Raw genomic sequence first — 12,027 nt, forward strand, 5'->3', positions numbered from 1 at the left:
AACGTTTTTTCTTTGTATTTAAAAATATTTTACCAGATCTAATTTGTTATATTCTCCTACATTAATTTCACATTTCCACAAACTTCAAAGTGTTTCCTTTCAAATGGTATCCTTGAATCAGGTCCTGAGCTATAGGCAGTTAGATTTGGGCATGCCATTTTAGGAGAAAAAGGGTCCGATTGTGACATGAGTGAGATTCAAACCTATGATCTTCTGCTTCCTATCCATGGAATTAGTCCACTGTGCCACCTAGATGGCGCTAGCGTGCTATGTTTTTTAAAAACTCATACAAAGCTTTTTGTTAGTTTATTCATAGTTAACTCATACAAAGCTTTTTGTTAGTACATTTTGTTAGTTTATTCAGACATTTCAAAGGAAACTAGAACTCATTAAGATCAGGTGTGACCAATCAGTGGGCGTGGCCAACACACCTGAAAAGATGTAACAAGATAGAGAATGGAGAGTTTTGTTGATGCTGAGAATGGAATGTACTGTATATGCTTTTAAATATTCTTAGAACGCTCTTTTAACATTACTAATGTTTTCTTGTGGTTTTTATGGAACGTTCTCTGAAAGTTCTAAGAACATGACTTTAAAAAGAACGATGAGGAAACCTGTAGAAAACGTTATGCTGAAGTACAGAAATTCCAACAGAAGAATGTTGTTTCCTAATGTTCTCTAAATGTTCTGAGAACATTACTTTAAATACAACCATGAGTAAACCAGTAGAAAACGTAATATTGAAGTACTGCAATTCCTGCAGAAAATAAGTGTTTTTCTTAATGTTCTCAGAACAATTTCAGAACATTACTTTAAATAGAACCATGAGGAAACCCGTAGGAAGTGTTATGGGAAGGCTGTCTGCGAAATAACCATAGGACAACCACGCTCTCACCAAGCTCTAAGAAACATATGGTTCTCAGAACGTTATGTGCTAGCTGGGTTCTATAGACTATATTTCTATGGCCTCAATGAAACATGCTGTTTGATATTTGGCGCGTGTGCTGCCCAAATTCAGTCAGTGTTCAGACAGGGGTAATTATATCATTTTGGAAACATTATTTCAATTTATCAGGGAATGCTGCAGCCTCTTCAGCACCCCTACTTCCCTTAGCTATGCTCCTGGACCATAGCCTAGAGAACAGCTGCTGAATCCAGGTGGATAGCCAAACTCAAGACCGCTTGATTTGTCTTGAATGGTAAAAGAAAAACCTAATTCTGGAATTTGTTTGAGAATCATACCTTTCAACTACATTTTAAAACAGTAAAAAATGACAACTTTATTATGATACCATATAAAGTTGTTATAATGGCATTTTGAAACATTATACTGTGAAAATCCCAGCTCTCCTCACCTGCTCCTCTCCTCCTCTTCCTCTTCATGATTTACTAAACTCTCTCTAGTGTTTTCTATCAGGATGTAGATCATCTTCTCTCAAAGGCTTAGGCCACTGCTCTAACCCCAAACACCATTACACTAAGCTTAGAGTGTACATCAGTCTAGAGATAGATAGAGATGTAGAGAGAGACAGAGAGCAGAGAGAGAGAGTGTGGAAGACAGAGCATGTGGGAGAGAGAGGATTATTAGGTGTGGGAAGCCAGGTTATAGGGGTGAGAGAGAGAGTGTGGAGGACAGAGAGAGTGTGGGAGAGAAATAGAGGTTTAGAGGTATGAGAAGCCAGTTTATTGGGGTCGGGGTGAATACTCTCAGGGAGTTAAAGTCCTGATGGAGGACTGAGTGTGTGTGAGCAGTCCTCCAGTAAGTAGGACGCAGAAAGATTCATGTGGGCCATTATCTACCATAATACTCCCTGACTCTGTCACCAGGACATAACAGGAGTATCAGTATAACGGGTCCTCTCTGATGATCCTGGAACAAACTAACCAGAGCCCGGTTCGAATGCATCCTTCTCTACTGCCTTCCTTGAAGTAATCGTTGATCCAAAATGACTGGGTTGTCATAAACAGGCTCTCCATTGCAATGTTTTCACCAGTTATGTCATGTCAGATCAGTGACCACTTCAAATATGGGAGGAAAGCAGGATGAATTCCAAGAATATTCAAACAGGGCTTAAATAATCGGCCAACTGACTGACCGATATATCGTGTGGGTGCAACTTTGCTGGGCGTGTACTGTATATACCCAGCAAACCAACATTGGTTCGGAGAAAGTTCCTCGAACCTTCTTTACGTTGAGGCAAATGTTCTCATACGGTTGCGGGAACAGTCTGGTGGGGACATTGTGGGGACATCACAAAAGATAAACTGTCTAGTTGTGCAGATGATTATGCAATGTTACTTTTAGGGTGCAAAAAACATTCACCTGATGTCACAACAATGTTCCCAGAACACATTTTCTTTAAAAGTTTAAACATTTGTTTTGGTTGTGGGAACATTGTAGGGACATTACAAGAGATGGATTCAGTTATTGGGTTGTCTGGGATGTTGCAAGAATCTTCTTGTGATTCACATATTGTAAGAGGTTGCACAGAACATTCCCACAATGTTGCACGATGCTCCACAAGTTTCATTTGAACGTGCATCTGTTGTCCTGATCTTGTCCACATTCTGATTGTGCCCACATTTGTCAACAGGCGTAGACAATCAAAACACACGGTGTTCCTGGCCTCCAAAAAAAAATCACCCCGGACAGTTGAGGTAGTCATTGCGGACAACAGAATTACGATCATGGTCTTCATTAGAAACCAAGTGCCTACTGGCACTGGGGCCGGACGCCACAGTCCAATCGAAATTGGATTACTCATATAGAAATACAGATAATTATGAAGAGATACCATCCCAAATAATATAAAAAGTATTCACCCCTTTCCCATGGCCAATGCCAGCGCAACATTAAATATTTGAAAAACAAATGTGCATAAAAGCCAAGGACTGTAATAGCAGGAGTGGAAACGGGAGGTATTGGGGTGACCATCTCACCACTCGCCCACCGTTCGTTCTTGACAGTGCTGTGGCAATACTGAGGGAATGCTGCTGAGCACTTGAACAACTTTTTTGGGGGAATATGAATAGTCTAATTCAGTTGCTATATCAGATATGAAACGAATAGAGCGGTATGATACAGTGACTTGCACACGGAAATGTTATAGACGTCCACTCTGGCTAGATCTAAAGGTACAGTTGGAACATTTGGCCTTCACATTATACCTGGCCATACACTGGTCATGCATTGTGGTCTTCTGCTGCAACTCTATCATAGTCCCTCCCATGCAACTCCAATACATTTGTAGTTCAGTTTAGATTCTGTAATGCTAGTGTATCAGTCTATCAACCCTCGATGAGTGAAAGAGTTATCCCTAATCAATGACCTGGAGGAAACTAAACCACGGTCGTTCTCCCAGCATGCCACATTTTTTCCCCTTTGGTTCAGTTCCGGCTAAACTAAATAAGAATTGGACTATTTAACCCTTGTAAAGTCTTAACATTCTGTGTACTCCCCTTGTCCTAAGGGTCAAAAATGACCCACCTTCAATAAACCCCGAAAATAAAGCAGCTTATAATTGAATTTTAAACCCCAAATCTGTTTTGCATGAAGAAACAGCATGTCATTCATCACAAACGTTGGGCATATCTGGGGTTTCCCTCCTCACAATGCAGAAAGACATTTAATGCACTTAATCAGTGGACACCATTCGTTTTTATTAGAACACACCTGTCAGAATTGTTTTCTTTACTAAAGTGCTCATCCACTGTTACCTCTACAACCCGGGGCCTGAAGTATGCTAGACGCTCCACCCACTTCTCCCAGACCTCTCTTATGGCCGCCAGTTTGTCTCTCGCACGTCTTGCAGGTCTTGACTCACGGTTATCAAATCGTAGCGTTCTTGAGAAAGTGTGAAAGACTTTCAGTGGCATCGTGGCACGGAACATCGCCTCTGCATCCAAAATACTACATGTAGCCTCGCCTCGGGACCTATACACACCCGCTAAGATTAGCAGCCCTGCCTGTATGTAGGCATACAGGTCAATCTCATCCATCCTTTTCCAGTTGTCTCCATATTTAAGGAAACCCTTCAAATTTGACATCTCCTGGTTGATTTTTTTCGATGGCTAGTGTGATGAACATGTTGAATGTTGAGGCGATGTCCTGGGCATGGGCAACTGCATGTCTTGTGGGCCCTGGGGTCATCCTTATGACATTTTGTGCTGCCATCCTGCCCTGGTTGTCATATGGTGATAAGGACCATCTTATTTATGTTATTTGACAAAAATGTCTTTCTTTCAGCATGGGGGATTTCTTCTTCATCTGAAGATGATGCACGGGGCTCTGGGTTGTAATTCTTCCAAAATCTTCTTCAGATACCTCCTAAATCATTGTTCTCTTTGAGGACAATACAGTGCCACTGACACGGCCCGCAACCAAAACCTGCAGACTGTCCATCACTGCAGCCGACACGAGTAAAACATTTAAACGTTTTAACCGTCGCAAGGCTGCAGGCCCAGACGGCATCCCCAGCCGCGCCCTCAGAGCATGCGCAGACCAGCTGGCTGGTGTGTTTACGGACATATTCAATCAATCCTTATCCCAGTCTGCTGTTCCCACATGCTTCAAGAGGGTACAGCCCACTTATTATCTCAGCCAATCATGGCTAGCGGGAAGGATGTTGTATTTTTCTGTGGCTAAACCAACTAGGCTCGTAATTTAACAAATGTTTTCATATTTACAGACGGCATACTATCTTGTTATTAAGGCACATGAAAGTTCACATGTTCCAGAAGGCATTTCTGCCCGGAAATGCATTTTGATTAAAAAAAAAGGTTTTAGTTCAAATGGCTCGCGCGACATATGCCTAGTTTCCTGAAAAGAGTCACATATGATTAGTGTATGCGTAGGTGTGAGCCAATGAAATGTGAGTATGTGTGAGTGAGTGTGCCCCTGCTGAAGAGTAGTGGAGTGTGTAGCTCTATGGCCTGTTCACATGGCTAATAAAACATTCATAGCAGACAATGAATGTCCGGATCTAGTTTTCCTCTGTGTGTGTGCGTGTGAGAGAGAGTGTGTGTGTGTGTGTGTGTGTGTGTGTGTGTGTGTGTGTGTGAGAGAGAAAGAGAGAGTGTGAGAGAGAGTGAGAGAGAGAGAGAGAGAGAGAGAGAGAGAGAGAGAGAGAGAGAGAGAGAGAGAGAGAGAGAGAGAGAGAGAGAGAGAGAGAGAGAGAGAGAGAGAGAGAGAGAGAGAGCGTGCGCGTGCGTGCGTGCGTGCGTGCGTGCGCGTGTGTGTGTGTGTGTGAGAGTGAGCATGAGAGCTTCTATGTGTGGTTTTCTGTTCCTCTGTGTATGTCTCAGAGACTGTAAGCACGAGAGAGAGTGTCTGTGTTGCTCTGTCTGTGATGTTCGGCCTCCTGCAGTGACCACACGGAGTGTTCCATTCTGTCGACTAACAAAGGGATGGCTGTTTTCCTTCACATCAACCGTGGTTCGCCCCAACACCGCTGACCGTTCGCCGCTGAGTTAACCAAATATTTCTCTTCCTGCTCTGAATTTGTCTCAATAAATAGTGCAGCGTTTGAGTTGTTCTTTCTCCTCTGGTTTACCGTGTGTTTGACAGAGCACCCATGAACCCTCTTGAGCTATCACACACAAAAACATACGTTTGTTTTACTATCCTTGTGTGGACCAAACAAATGATTCCCATTCAAAATCCTATTTTCCCAAACGCCTAAACCTTAACCCTTACCCTAACTCCAAACCCCTAACCCAAGCCCTAACCACTAACCCTAATTCTAGCCCTAACCCTATTTGTAAGTCTAAAATATACTTTTTCCTTATGGGGACTAGCGAAATGTCCCCACTTGTCCGAATTTTCCTTGTTTTTACTATCCTTCTGGTCCCCACAAGGATAGTAAAACCAAACAGTCACATTCAATCTTTGAACAAAAGCACTTCAATCTATTGCCCTGTATCACTCAATTCTGTCACCATGAAGTGTTTTGAGAGGCTAGTTAAGGATCATATCACCTCCACCTTACCCGATACCCTAGACTCACCACAATCTGTATACAACCCCAACAGATCCAAGGATGACGCAATCGCTATTGCACACTGCCCAATCCCACCTGGACAAGATTAATACTTACTGTATGTAAGAATATTGGTCATCGCTTTCAACAACATAGTGCTCTCCAAGCTCATCACCAAGCTCAGCACCAAGCTCAGGGCCCTGGATCTGAACCCCTCCCTTTGCAACTGGTTCCTGGACTTCCTGGCGGTCGACCCCAGGTGGTGAAGGTAGGCAACAAATCAAGCCCTTCCTGTACTCCCTGTTCACCCATGACTGTGTGGCCAAGCATGTCCCCAACTCAATCATTAAGTTTGCACAACACAACAGTGGTAGGCCTGATTACCAACAACAACGAGACGGCCTACAGGGAGGTGAGAGCCTTGCCGGAGTGTTGCCAGGAAAATAACCTCTCCCTCAACATCAACAAAACGAAGGAGCTGAATATGGACTACACTCTTCGAAAAAAGGGTTCCAAATGGGTTCCGCAGCTCTCCCCATATTAGAACCCTTTTTGGTTTGAGGTAGAACCCTTTTTGGTTCCAGGTAGAAGTCTTTTGGGTTCTATGTAGAACCGTCTATGAAAAGGGTTCTACCTGGAACCAAAAGGGTTCGACTTTGAACCAAAAGGGGATCTTCAAAAGGTGATCCTATGGGGACAGCCGAAGAACCCTTTTGGTGCTAGATAACGCCTTTTTTTCTAAGAGCGGACAGAGAGAAAGTCCCCAAGTTTCAAATTTCATAGCCCCTTGCATAAGTACAGTAAGATGCCTTTCCTCCAAGCTCTTTTACCAACAATGCAGTAATCAATATATGTAGTACTCTAAAATAAAGTAAAGTAGAACAAAAACACATCATAAGATGAACCTGAGTAAGTAAGGAAGCTATGTGCAGGGTCAGTGCCAATACCATATTTACAATGTGCATTAATACTGGAGTGGTAGGGGTAAGGTGGTAAGGTGACTAGGCATCAGGATACATAATAAACAGAGTAGCAGCAGTGTTTATGCTGATTGTATGTGAGTGTGTGTGCATGTGTGTAGAGTCGGTATGAATTTGGGTAACTGAACAATAAAAACATAAAAATAAACTGCTTAACAAAATGTGACTGGTCAATTGTGTTTGTCAGGGCCTGGGCCCGAGCCTATAGAGGGTCTAAGAGGCAGACAAATATATATCTCAATGTTAAAAATACACCATAGAGCGTCATTTAGCCACACAGGATCGATAGATGGAAAAAAATAACTGTGGATTTCATCACATCTTCCAAAATTAAGGAGACACCAACATATGTCTTAAAAGAGTGTTTGGCCACCACGAGCTGCAAGAAGAGCTTCAATGAGCACTGGCATAGATCCTACAAGTGGACCTAAACCATGCCAGAAAATGCACCCCACACCATAACAAATACTTTCTATCCCTTGTTTGCTCAACCCTTTTCTTTATGTTGGCATCTACCGGCATGCCTACAGTCCGGATGGCTGCATTTTGGGCAGCATGTGAGCCAAATATAGGCGACAGCTTGTTGCATTGTGGCCATAGACATATAATCCATAGAAGGGTTTTGTAACATATAACCCTGGCAATTTGACTGTTAAACTCATGGGTACACGAGCAATGGATGCCAGTCCTGACTTGAATATATATGGGCAAAGCCATCTAGGTATTACATTTCTATGGTTGGTTGCGGCTATCAGTTTGCCTTTTGCAGATTTCAAAATACAACCGACGGAAAAAACGTAGTTTGGAAAGCAAATGCCTACTGCTGAAAAGAGAAAACTAGAGAACTTGACACAACTGCGGGAAGCATCGGAGTCAACACGGGCCAGCATCCCTGTTGACCGTGCTGCTGCTCCAGTTTCAACTGTTCTGCCTTATTATTATTCGACCATGCTGGTCATTTATGAACATTTGAACATCTTGGCCATGTTCTGTTATCATCTCCACCCGGCACAGCCAGAAGAGGACTGGCCACCCCACATAGCCTGGTTCCTCTCTAGGTTTCTTCCTAGGTTTTGGCCTTTCTAGGGAGTTTTTCCTAGCCACCGTGCTTCTACACCTGCATTGCTTGCTGTTTGGGGTTTTAGGCTGGGTTTCTGAACAGCACTTTGAGATATCAGCTGATGTACGAAGGGCTATATAAATACATTTGATTTGATTTTGATTTTGTGGAATGCTTTCGACACCTTATAGAGTCCATACCCCGATGAATATTGAGCGGGGGGGGGACTCAATATTAGAAAGGTGTGATGTCCTGTCATCCTTGGAAAGACAACAAGATCTCGGTTTTACTAATTTTACTGTGACGTTTTTCCACGTTTTTCCAAACGTCAAAGTTAAGGGTTACGGTTTGGGATAGGGTTCAAAACGAGTGTCTTCCACTGGAATTAAACACGCGACCTTAGGATCCGGAATCATGGGTTAAGGTTTTGGATAGGGTAAAAAAAAGTGTCTACCACTGGCTATGGACTTCGGAATCATAGTCATGGGATTACTCTGGGGCCCATCCATATCTCAGTGTTAAAGGTGACGGCACTTCCTGATTTGACCTCAGTTTGAAGATTGTTCATAAAGAAATACTAGCGGCCATAACTGAAGCCAAACAAGAGTTGTCTTGGGGGTGGTTTGTCCCCCCTGAGTCACCGTAACAACATTATAGCCCCTTCCTAAAAGTAGTTACTCCCTTAAAATAGTCAGAATTAATCTAGCATAAATCAAGAAATCTGTACTTAATTGAAGTTTTTGCTGAAGAGGTCTTAGTCACATAATTTTACATCTAGCTAAGGTGTTTGGTGCAGTATTTCTCAAGTAAAAAAAATGTGAATGAAACGTTTTCAGTGAACTGCATACTATTGACTACCAACCCGTAGACTCAGGCCTGTAGCCATGAAGTGCTTTGTAAGGCTGGTCATGGCTCAAATTAACAACATTATCCCAGAAACCTTAGACCCGCTCCAATTTGCATACCGCCCCAACAGATCCACAGATGATGCAATCTCTATTGCACTTCACACTGCCCTTTCTCTCCTTGACAAAAGGAACACCTATGTGGGAATGCTATTCACTGACTACAGCTTAGCGTTCAACACCATAGTGCCCTTAAAGCTCATCAATAAGCTAAGGACCCTGGGACGAAACACCTCCCTCTGCAACTGGATCCTGGACTTCCTGACGGACCGCCCCCAGGTGGTAAGGGTAGGTAACAACACATCCGCCACGCTGATCCTCAACACAGGGGCCCCTGGGGGTGCGTGCTCAGTCCCCTCCTGTACTCCCTGTTCACTCATGACTGCACGGCCAGGCACTACTCCAACACCATAATTAAATTTGCCGATGACACAACAGTGGTAGGCCTGATCACCGACAGCGACGAGACAGCTTATAGGGAGGAGGTCAAAGACCTGGTGCCAGGACAACAACCTCTCCCTCAACGTGACCAAAACAAAGGAGATGATTGTGGACTACAGGAAATAGAGGACGGAGCACAACCCCATTCTCATCGACGGGGCTGCAGTGGAGAAGGTTGAGAGCTTCAAGTTCCATGGTGTCCACATCACCAACAAACTAACATGGTCCAAGCACACCAAGATAGTTGCGAAGAGGGCACGACAAAACCTATTCCCCCTCAGGAGAAAAGATTTGTCATGGGTCCCCAGATCCTCAAAAGGTTCTACAGCTGCACCATTGAGAGCATCCTGACTAGTTGCATCACTGCCTGGTATGGCAACTGCTCGGCCTCTGACCGCAAGGCGGTCAGAGCGCTGGACTAGTAACCGGAAGGTTGCAAGTTCAAATCCCCAAGCTGACGAGGTACAAATCTGTCGTTCTGCCCCTGAACAGGCAGTTAACCCACTGTTCCTAGGCCGTCATTGAAAATAAGAATTTGTTCTTAACTGACTTGCCTAGTTAAATAAAGGTAAAATAAAAAATAAATAAAAAGGCACTACAGAGGGTAGTGCATATGGCCCAGTACATCACTGAGGCCAAGCTTTCTGCCATCCACGACCCCTACACCTGGCGGTGTCAGAGGAAGGCCCTAAAAACTGTCAAAGACTCCAGCCACCCTAGTCATAGACTCTTCTCTTGGCTACTGCACGGCAAGCGTCAACTCTCGGTCCAAGAGTCATCTAAACAACTTCTAGCCCAAAGCCATAAGACTCCTGAACATCTAATCAAATGGCTACCCAGACTATTCACATTGCACCCCCTCTTTACTAACCGGTGCCCCCACGCATTGCCTCTGTACCCCCCTGTGTATAGTCTCGCTATTGTTGTTTTACTGCTGCTATTTAATTACTTGTTACTTTTATCTCTTATTCTTGTCAGTATTTTTTAAAATTGATTTCATTGTTGGTTGGGGGCTCGTAAGTACTCAGGACTGATTTCTGAGAACAATTACATGTCTACAACTTAATCTGCAAGATGTCAAACTATCTTAAAGAAAGCACATGCTACACTCTTTATCAGTGCCAAAAATCACATGCTAGCTAGCCAAGTTTCAACTCTGTGTTTTTCAATGAAGCCAGCAAGTAGTAGCTGGCAGGCACTTTGAGCAGCAAGGCCACAATCAGCTGGAGAGTGGTGAGGTGTGTGCTTTGGTGTCGTTTCGTTTTTTATAACTTTCCCACTCTCTATTACCAGAGTACTCTTCTGTCTGGCAGTGTTACATAGGGAATCATGTCACAAATCAGGTCGTGGGCAGACACAAGATGCTCATGAATGGGTTTTGGAATATCGACAAGTTGCAGTTGGGATACAAGTGCGCTCTGATCTGCTCAATTGTCATTTTACCCCAAAAAGAGTCAGATTCGAGTGATTGACACTATCAAACACATCATCAAGTGGCCACTCCAAAAAGGCCTTAGGGCCAAGGATGATTTCAACATAACATTGGCGACGTGTTGTTAAACAAGTCTGAGGCACTGCGTAATGGGCAGGTTTTTCCTCACTGTCTGGAGGTTCTGGCCGCTATGATTGGTTAGAGTGTGCAAAGCTGATAGAGTGCAATCAGCACACCTGCTTTTCTCCTGGTAGTGGGCACTGGGCACTGGGCATGTGGGCATGATTGTAATCCATACCCAACCCTTCAGTAAGTCGGGATGAGACTGACTTTAAAAATGTATGTATTTACACTTTGTAATCAATATTGATACGACAACGAATGTTTCTAACTCATATTGATTCCACATAGGTTGGCCTTTAACATTATCTTGCTTAATTGGTGTGTCTGTAATTGTTCTGTTTAATCATGGTTTAATTCTGTCTATATTGGCCAGAGACAGGGCCTGACTACTGCATTTGGAGCCCTGGGCCTCTGACATTCGGGGGCCCCTACCCCTGGAGCTGGAAATCAGCTTACTGCATTTCAACACATTTTCCCATGGTGCAGAGAGAAGAATTTGCCGTTTTATAATGGTATTCTACACATTTTGTCAAGAGGCAGATCATTTTTGTTTCAGTTTTAAAGCCAATTTCCTGCAATCCTACATATTGTACCCTGGATGCCCATTCGGTATTCCGGCCCTGGCCAGAAAACGGTTAAAGAATAAAGACTCTTATTGTGCTTTATGTTACACGTGCACACACAGATGCACGCATGAATGCACGTACGTATGCACGCACACACACCCTTCATGTCTCCGACTGACCGAGTTGGTCTCTCATACAAATACCTTTAGTCGTAGAGGTATTTTGAGTGAGCTAGACTTTAGGGGTTAACTTAAAACCTCTGGTGTACGAACCGATACACACAGCCTAGTGTCGCAAATGATTTGGCTATGCAGCACAAATATGTCTTTAACTTTATTTTAACATATTTATTTCTCATGTTAAATGACACCACAGACTCCCATACTAAATCATTTCCATGACTGGTGGTATTGCGTTGACACTGATGACCGTGATATTCATTACAGGCTGAGACACTCCCTGAACCCGTCCCATAGGCTCGTGACATTCACCCTCAAACCCCATTGGGCTACAGCCAAGAAGGAGGAATTTACACAGGAGAT

Source organism: Oncorhynchus keta, chromosome 36, assembly GCF_023373465.1.
Source record: "Oncorhynchus keta strain PuntledgeMale-10-30-2019 chromosome 36, Oket_V2, whole genome shotgun sequence".
Classification (NCBI taxonomy): Eukaryota; Metazoa; Chordata; class Actinopteri; order Salmoniformes; family Salmonidae; genus Oncorhynchus; species Oncorhynchus keta.